Source organism: Petromyzon marinus, chromosome 23 (genome assembly GCF_048934315.1).
Source record: "Petromyzon marinus isolate PM22_M1 ecotype Great Lakes invasive population chromosome 23, UKy_Petmar_22M1.pri1.0, whole genome shotgun sequence".
NCBI lineage: Eukaryota > Metazoa > Chordata > Hyperoartia > Petromyzontiformes > Petromyzontidae > Petromyzon > Petromyzon marinus.
The window spans coordinates 29,233,954-29,243,249 of record NC_133689.1 but is presented as its reverse complement, the minus strand read 5'-3'; the positions used below and the strand labels follow the sequence as shown (position 1 = coordinate 29,243,249).

The 9,296-nt window shown below is 53.9% G+C and overlaps 4 non-coding genes and 1 pseudogene across 4 annotated transcripts; all 5 read right to left on the bottom strand.

Moving 5' to 3' along the window:
* Window positions 1-6,832: 6,832 nt before the first annotated feature.
* Window positions 6,833-6,951, bottom strand: LOC142925984 (5S ribosomal RNA). Its single transcript, XR_012942908.1, has one exon. It is a non-coding gene; the product is annotated as a 5S ribosomal RNA (ribosomal RNA).
* Window positions 6,952-7,203: 252 nt separating this feature from the next.
* Window positions 7,204-7,322, bottom strand: LOC142928442 (5S ribosomal RNA; annotated as a pseudogene).
* Window positions 7,323-7,508: 186 nt separating this feature from the next.
* On the bottom strand, window positions 7,509-7,627 carry LOC142927136 (5S ribosomal RNA). The gene has a single exon (XR_012944061.1). It is a non-coding gene; the product is annotated as a 5S ribosomal RNA (ribosomal RNA).
* Window positions 7,628-7,880: 253 nt separating this feature from the next.
* Window positions 7,881-7,999, bottom strand: LOC142927068 (5S ribosomal RNA). The gene has a single exon (XR_012943992.1). It is a non-coding gene; the product is annotated as a 5S ribosomal RNA (ribosomal RNA).
* A 432-nt stretch (window positions 8,000-8,431) lies between these two features.
* Window positions 8,432-8,550, bottom strand: LOC142927498 (5S ribosomal RNA). Its single transcript, XR_012944422.1, has one exon. It is a non-coding gene; the product is annotated as a 5S ribosomal RNA (ribosomal RNA).
* Window positions 8,551-9,296: the final 746 nt, after the last annotated feature.

Sequence of the window (9,296 nt, the reverse complement as noted above, 5' to 3'; positions counted from 1 at the left end):
ACAAACCACCCACCCACCCTCTCAAGTTCTCAAGCATACAATAACCCATTCGCCAAGCCGTGCTGGCCTTCACAGATGCTTGCTCACAGCACCTGCCCTAATAATCTGTTAGGGCTGTTGGGGGGTAGGTGCTGCGGGATCTGTGTCTTTGTGTGGGCTGGTGAATGTGGGGAGCGGTAGTGTCGTGATTAACGCACTTCGCCACGAAGCCGGCCAATCAGTTCGATTCCCGCTCACGGCAAAGACAAGTGACGATTGTCTGAATCGGTTATTGGCCTCGCTAATTCAGCCTGAAATCAACACGTTGTGTAAACATCACGACTAGGGAAACAAATGCGGCCGGGGATGGTGTTGGTCACTTATGCCCTCGTGTACCGTGCCGTTCTTCATAGGTAGTCGCTAACAGTACCTGCCCCAACATTCTGTTAAGGCTACACGGGGGATCTTTGTCTTTGTTTGTGAAAGTGTGGGGAGCGGTGGTGCAACGGTTAGCGCGCTGCGAACCTGGAGATCAGAGATCTCTGGCGCAGAGCGCGCTCTCATTGGTCAGTGGAGTCGTGACGTGATGCTAAGAGAGCGTGTTGATTGGGGTCGTCAGCTTGCAAAGGGCTCGATGCTGGAGCCGTGTTCATAACAAACTCGACGCTCGTGGTTTGTATCATTGCAGAATGCCGCATCAAAGTCAAGTGGCTATGAGCTGCTTTGGTGTCCTTAAGTGCTGCTCCTTTCTCAAGAAAATACCCTTCCAAAAAAAGATACTCGATTAAAACCACGAGAGACCGTGCAGTGGTTGTTTTGGCACCATTCAGTATACATCATCTAAATAAGATGTTAATCTTTGAAACTGCACATTTTTAAAGATGTAATAACGAGGTCATAACAAGTGTCAGATGTAAAACCTCTTTCCATTGTTTGGATTTCACTTCCCCATAATTCGGGTGCAAATTATCGCAACATTCAAATATCGTGTACAGAATATGCTCTTTGTTGAGACCACGAATGAAATAGATTTTACTGCATGGTTGTTCGAAACCATGACTCTGAAATCGTTTTGGTACACAACTATGCACTGCGAAAACCTACCGACAGAAAACATGTTTTTGTAACCAAACGCTCAATGCTGAGAGCGTTTGGTTATGAAAATATTTGTGCGAGTGTGCTGCACGGGACTTTGCCTTGGCTCGAGATTAACCACCGGTCTTGCCACGTCCAGACATGGTGAGGACGACGAGGACACATTGAAAAGGAGACTCGGGCTGGTGTACTTCAACTTATTTATTTCGTTGTCACCGCTCGTACATTACAGCAACACTCATCATCAAACCAACCCAGTTCCACGTTTTTCAGCCACTTTTAAACCTCTTCTCCACCAATTACCTTTCTCCCACTTCTCGCTCTTTCCCGATCCGCTCTCCGCACCAATCCGATCCGAGTGTCAACCACTCACTCATCAGATTGCGTTTCGTGCACGTCGTGCTCACACCCCGATCTCTCTTCCCCGCCCGAGCGTGCCGCGTGCGTGACGTGGTGATCCCTGACCTCCGACCCTTGATGCGTTAGGCATGCGTGATGTCGAGTGCGGAAGGTATGCGTGCTGTTTGTGTTGTGCGAGTGTGTGAGGATGGGTGACACATCCTCTATATCACCGCTTTCTCGGTTGAGACCAGAGCCCTCCTCGGCTACTGCAGCTGCTGCAGTAGCAGCAGACGGCGCCTCACGCAACCGCGCGTCGCTCGCGACTCCCGAGCAGAGCGCGCGGCTGCGATTCTACGAGAAGAAGAGCCCGGTCCACTCTCACGAGGAACTGGCGCGCAACATCAAAACACGTTTCGGGCAATTACCCTTCCCAAAGCACTCTATAATCAGATCGGCACAGCCGCAGAGAACGCAGGAGGGACGCGATATTGTGAGGGACGTGGGCCCCTGGCTCCCCCTCCGGGGGAGGGTTGATCTCGGGAGAGCTGCAGGTTCCGGACTCCTCGCTCATGTGAGAGTCGCCGCTATCCAACTGCTCACTCGTGGGGAGAGGGCTGCCGCTCCCCAGCTCCTCTCCTCGCGCTGGAGCCCCTCGGGTCCGCAGGTTCTGTTTGGGGGGCATAGCTCGGGGCTGGCGCATGGCTGCCTGGAATCAATATGTCGCTTCTCAGCCACTCAAACGCGACGTATCCGTTCACACAACCCCACGCACCACTCGCACGCGCTGAAGAGGGGGTCAGAGGGCAATGACGTCCTTCGCACACGCGTTGCCACCGAGGGCGGGCAATGGAGATTGTTTAAAGGGCTGTAGGGATAATCCCACGTGTACCCAGGCGAGTCCACCGTCGCTCACCGCGGGCACACGCTAAACAAAGGCAGTATGGATAATTGTGCGTGTACGCCGCCTGTCTACCTAACGCACACATTAAACACAAGGGCGGATGAGTAACCTCCCGTGCCCCTGTACGAGTCCGCCGCCGCTCGCCACACACACACGCTAATCACGAGCTATGCGCAGGGGCGAGCGCAAACACGTGGGTAAATACACACTCGCGCACAAACACAGGGTACGACGCAGGAACCCCGGTCGGGCCCGCACACAATGGCCGCCTCAACAGAGTTACCCACGTGCAAATCCCCGTACCACGACGAGCGGACTCACACCACCATGTGCCCGTTCCACACTCGCAGAAACCACATAACAAGGTTTGTTGATCACTGACGATTTATTCCTGGCGTGTCTGTGGGCTACTATTACCCGAGTCAGTCCGAGTCAGCAGGGCAGGTTTAACCTATCTCCCGATGGTCTAAAGCTGATCTACCTCGTCCCCTTGGAGTGAAACTCCCCACTCTCGCTTTCGTACTCACGTTCCGCCTGCGATGCGTGGGCCGTCGCGGAGAGACGAGGCTGCACGAGGTTCTTGCGGGGAGCGGGGCCTGGCTTCGCTGAGACTCGTCCCACGGACGACCCAGTGGCCGGCAAGCTGACTGCTCCGATCGCTCATTTGAGGAGAACGCGAACCCCCATCGTCGCTCTCCTCTCCCATTTTATCCCTCTCTACATCAAAGGTCTGCCCGGCTAACCCGCGATACCCCACCGCCATTGGTGCGCCCACCTCGGTGCCTTCACAGACGTCTGCTTCCCTCTCTACCCATCAACAGGGGCCGCCGTTGGGCCATTGCCATTGGCCACGGCGTGCAAGCGTACTTTTCCGGCCAATCGGATGCTTCCCCTGGTGCTCGTGTGGACCTAACCGCGGTGACTGAGTAGCCTTATCGTGAGCATGCAATTGCACGTCAATTCACGGCTCTGTGGTGTAATTCAACCTGGGGGAAGTCGGCCAATTCCCTGGCCCCAGGAAACCGTGAGGGATGTCCCTACGAAGAAGGCCCCTGGGTGAAAACCTGGAGGCCAGGTGACTTCCCCACGAGGTCCTACGTGGGGGGTGTGTGTGTTGTGTGTGCTCATTTTGGGGATGGTGAGGGAGAAGCAGCTTCGGCCTGCACGCTCTCCCGTGGTGGCGTTGCAGGCATGGCCCCGACGGAGCGGCTTCGCTGCTATGGCACCACATAGCCCGCCGAGGTGCCAGTCTCCGTCCTGGGTTGACTGGAGCATCTCGCCTGGGTTGCCCCCACGAGGTAGCGCCGCGGGGTCGGCGGGACTCGCCCGGCCCTCGTGGCTGGCCTCGGGGGTGGTGGCTCCGTCTTTTGGGCTTTTAGCGGCGGTCTCTTCCTCCATTCCAATGGCTCCTCTCGTCCCTCGGCACCTGTGGGCTGGGGAACAAACTCAGAGGCAGCAGGGTTTAGGTGCCATCGTCCCCGCCCCCCCTGGCCTGGGCCGTGACCCCTCGGGGCCGAGCATGGAGGGTGTTGGGACCCCGGGATTTCGGGGTACCCAAACTGCGGGGTTCTCCCTCGCTGGGGCTGCCTTCCATGGTTTTAATTGGCGGACGTTGACCACCATCTCTCGGCCCCTGTCTCCGCCGTGAATCAGCACCGTCCAGGGGGAGATCTGCCGCCCCACGGTCCAGGGTCCGCGCCAGTAGGTGGTCAGTTTCCCCAGCTGTCCAGCCCCGACACGAGGGGTGTATAGCCACACCTTAGAGCCCGCCGAGTAGAAGGGGGGCTCCATAAGGGGTCGGGCGCCCTGCTCTTGGTGCCGATGCGCGGCCTCTCCTTGTGGGTAGGCCCCGCCCCGGGCCCCTCGCAGAGTCTCCATCAGGTGCTCCACGGGGCGGCTCCCCTCATCCCGTTGCAGTGGGGGAACGCCGAACAGCAGATCTGCAGGTAGACGAGACTCACGGCCACACATCATTAGGAACAGGGTCTGTCCCGTAGACGTGTGTACTGTGGTGGCGTAGGAGAACAGGGCATAGGGGAGGTGTTCGTCCCAGTCCTGCTGAGTTGCGGCCACCATGCATTTGAGCTTCCCAGCTAAGGTCTGGTTCATACGCTCCACCATACCGTTCACCTGGGGGTGCTACGCCGTGGTTCGGTCCTTCTGGATTCCGAACTCGCGGCACAGCGCCTGAAACAGCTCTGCCTCGAACTCACTACCTTGCTCGGTAATGACCCATTCGGAGATCCCGTGCTTAAGTACGTAGTGCTCCACGAATGCCCAGACCACCACAAGAGCCGTCTTATCGGGGATGGCCACCGCCACGGGATAGCGTGCGAAATACTCCACCGGTGGGATCGCGGAAATTGCCCCTGTAGGTCGATCCCAACCAGCTGGTTTGTCCGACTGACGCGGAACGGCCTCAGGGGTACCTGATATTGTGCCGGTTTCGGCCCGCATTGCTGACACGCGCGGTAGTCCTGTACCCAGGCGGCCACGTCTTGCACCAATTTGGGCCAGAGATATTGGCGACGCAGGGTCTCCCGAGTGCGCCGTTCCCCATCATGGCCCCCGAGCAGGTGGTCGTGCACCAGCCATAGCAGCTGGGGTCGCACCTGGGAGGGAACACAGATGCACCCTCTTACCACCCCGTTCTGCACACACAACCGGGCATACAAACCACTCCAGGGTCCTGGTAGGGTGCTCTTCTTCTCCCGCAGGGCCACTTCCACTGCCGCCAGATCCGGGTCCCGTTGCTGGGTCTGTCTCAACTGCTCGTCGTCCAGGCCCGGGAAGGCGCAGCCGACGTCCTCTTGGATCCGCCCGGTCAGGGTGGGGCAGTCCGTCGGCTCCTTCTGTAGGGGTCTCCGCGGCGCATACTGCACTCTCTCTCGCGAGAGGGGGGTTAGTCTCAGTGCGCTCCCGGGGGGGCGTTGCCTGTTGGCAGCGTCCCCCATGAAGCATGGGCAGGCCTCCTCTGCCCTCGTCTCGGCGCACACCATGGGCTGCCTCGACAAGGTGTCCACATTTTCGTGCATCCGCCCAGCCCGGTACTCGATCTGCAGGTTGTATTCCTGCAGCTGCGCCAGCCATCGGGCCATCTGCCCCTGCGATTTCTTGAATGTGAGATGGAGCTGCAGAGCATAATGGTCACTCCGCACCCGACATTTTCTGCCATACAAATACGGCCAGAACTGTTTACATGTGAAGATCACGGCGTACAGTTCCTGACGGGTCACGCAATAGTTCAGCTCGGCCCTGCTCAGGGTCCAGCTGGCGTATGCGATGGCCCGTTCCATCCCATCCTGCACCTGTGACAACACCGTGCCCAGCTCATAGCTGCAGGCGTCGGTGTCCAAAATCAAATCAGTGGAAAAATCCGGGAAAGCCAGGGTGGGGGTATGGGTGAGGTGGTCTTTGAGGGTGGTGAAGGCCGTCAGGCGGCCTCCGTCCACTGATAAGGGTTCTTAGGGGAAGTGAGTTGGGTGAGGGGGCGTGCAATCTCGCTGAATCCCTTTACAAATCGACGATAATAGGTGGCGTGCCCCAAGAATGACCTGATCTCCGTCAGGTTCCTTGGCCATGGCCATTCCACTATGGCGCGTACCTTCTCCGGATCGGTGCGCAACCCTGCCTCGCTGATTCGGTGTCCAAGGTACCCCACCTCGTGCTGCGCAACATAACACTTACGTGACTTGAGTTTGAGATGGGCTGCTCGCAGTCACTGGAACACCTCTCATAACCTGGACCAGTCCTCAGACAGAGATATACTGAACACTATCACGTCAACCAGGTAAATTAGGCACTGTTCCCACTGCAAGCCCTGCATCACCAGCTCCATCAACCACTGGAACGTCGCAGGCACATTAGTGAGTCCGAACGGGAGTATCCGAAACTCAAACAGTCCCATCGGTTTGGTAAATGCAGTCTTTGGCCGATCCTCCTCCGCCATATCCACCTGCCAGTACCCGGATGCTAGATCGAGGGTGGAAAAATACCACGCCACCGCGAGGCTGTCAAAGGTGTCATCGATGCGGGGGATGGGGAAGGCATCGCCGAGGGTGACTGCGTTCAACTTTCGGTAATCAACACAAAATCGGGTCGACCCATCCTTTTTCATCACCAGTACCACCGGGGCAGACCAGGGGCTCGCTGAGGGTAGGATTATGTTATCTCGGAGCATTTCCACGATGGCCTCTTTAATCTGGGCCCGTTCAGGCGCGCCCACTCGGTATGCGGGGAGTTTAATTGGTCAGGCGGCACCGGTGTCAATTTGGTGCTTAACAAGGTCAGTCCGGCCCACATCCGAATCGTGCTCACTGAACACGTCGGCGTCATCGCTCATGAAAACGTTTATTCTGAGCTCCTGGTTTAGCCCCGAATGAGTGGCATCAAACAGTATTTTACAATAAAATATTGATCCCAATGCAGTACACCATATCGACGTGAAATTGGCAGGTGCACTCACTGGATGAGACGAAGTGTAAAAAGCGACCCATCCAGATACAACAATGCAAAAGCCTACAATACCTGGTATTCCCAGGCAGTCTCCCATCCAAGTACTAACCAGGCTCGACTCTGCTTAGCTTCCGAGATCAGACGAGATCGGGCGCATTCAGGGTGATATGGTCGTAGGCCATGCTTGGAAAGACCTGTCGCACATTCAGATGTATAAAACAATCAACATTCAACTATACTTCTGGAGGTCATCGCTCATAAAACCTTTATTCTGAGCTCCTGGTTGAGCCCCGAAAGAGTGGCATCAAACATTATTTTACGATAAAATATTGATCCCAATGCAGTACACCATATCGACGTGAAATTGGCACGTGCACTCACTGGATGAGTCGAAGTGTAAAAAGCGACCCATCCAGATCCAAAAATACAAAATCCTACAACACCTGGTGTTCCTAGGCAGTCTGCCATCCAAGTACTCACCATGCTCAACCCTGCTTAGCTTCCGAGATCAGACGAGATTGGGCGCATTCAGGGTGATATGGTCGTAGGCCATGCTTGCACACACCTGTCACACATTCAGATGTATAAAACAATTAAAGTTCAACTATATTTCTGGAAATCATCGCTCATGAATACGTATATTCTGAGCTCCTGGTTGAGCCCCGAATAAGTGGCATCAAACAGTCTGGATGAGTCGAAGTGTAAAAAGCGACCCATCCAGATATAACAATGCAAAAGCCTACAACACCAGGTATTCCCAGGCAGTCTCGCATCCAAGTACTAACCAGGCTCGACCCTGCTTAGCTTCCGAGATCAGATGAGTTCGGGCGCATTCAGGGTGATATGGACGTAGGCCGTGCTTGCAGAGACCTGTCCAACACTCATATGTATAAAACAATCAACATTCAACTATACTACTGGAGGTCATCGCTCATGAAAACGTTTATTCTGAGCTCCTGGTTTAGCCCCGAAAGAGTGGCATCAAACAGTATTTTACGAGAAAATATTGATCCCAATGCAGTACACCATATCGACGTGAAATTGGCAGATGCACTCACTGGATGAGTGGAAGTGTAAAAAGCGACCCATCCAGATCCAAATATACAAAAGCCTACAACACCTGGTATTCCGAGGCAGTCTCCCATCCAAGTACTAACCAGACTCGACCGTGCTTAGCTTCCGAGATCAGACGAGATCGGGCGCATTCAGGGTGATATGGTTGTAGGCCATGCTTGGAAAGACCTGTCGCACATTCAGATGTATAAAACAATCAACATTCAACATAACTTCTGGAGGTCATCGCTCAAAAAATCTTTATACTGGTAGGAACGAAGTTGTAAACTGAGTGTACCAGCCTGCAATAGATTAATGTGTCCGTACGTCCGTCCGTCCCCTTTCAATACTTTAACGAAGTGAAATCTCGTGCTGTTGGGTGTATAAAATCAGTAATAGACAGCGCAGAGACTTGTCCTACCAGCCCACCCTGCAGGGACCTGTTTCTGAGCTCCTGGTTGAGCCCCGAAAGAGTGGCATCAAACATTATTTTACAAGAAAATATTGATCCCAATGCAGTACACCATATCGACGTGAAATTGGCAGGGGCACTCACTGGATGAGTCGAAGTGTAAAAAGCGAGCCATCCAGATCCAAGTAAACAAGAGCCTACAACACCTGGTATTCCCAGGCAGTCTCCCATCCAAGTACTAACCAGACTCGACCCTGCTTAGTTTACGAGATCAGACGAGATCGGGCGCATTCAGGGTGATATGGTCGTAGGCCATGCTTGCAAAGACCTGTCGCACATTCAGATGTATAAAACAATCAACATTCAACTATACTTTTGGAGGTCATCGCTCATAAAACCTTTATTCTGTGCTCCTGGTTGATCCCCAAAAGAGTGGCATCAAACAGTCTGGATGACTTGATTCGAAGCTTTCGTGACTGCAAGAATTACTCTTTGTTTTTTTCGGTAAAGTCACGTATAAATAAAAAATAATAAAATAACAATAGCATACGACGTTTCGGTTGCAACACAAGCAGCCATCATCAGGTACAGAAGAGCTAAATTTACGAGAGAGAGGAAACACATAACCCCAGATGTATATACAGACACCCAAGTAGGGGGGAACTAATACAGATACAACAGGGTACAACAGAGAGAGAAGCATACCAAACAATCAGGGTTTAGCATAATTTGGAAACCATATAAAGCAACACAGACGGTCGGTCAAAACACAATTAACGCATAGTCTGGTTGATTACGCTATTTCAAAGATTGTTAAATTGCAAGTTAAGTATGAAATTTAAAATACAGACTGCGCACACACACACATAGACATCCAAGTAGAGTGAACCAGCACAGACACGCACACAGTGAAGTCGCCTTAAATAGGCAGAGAAGGTGAGGCTGAGAGACAATGGGACAAATTAGCATGAGGTATGCATGGAACAAAGGGGGCACGGCAGCACACACTCGGAAACACCAAGGCCCACACACAGGCAGAGACAGCACAGAGACACAAAT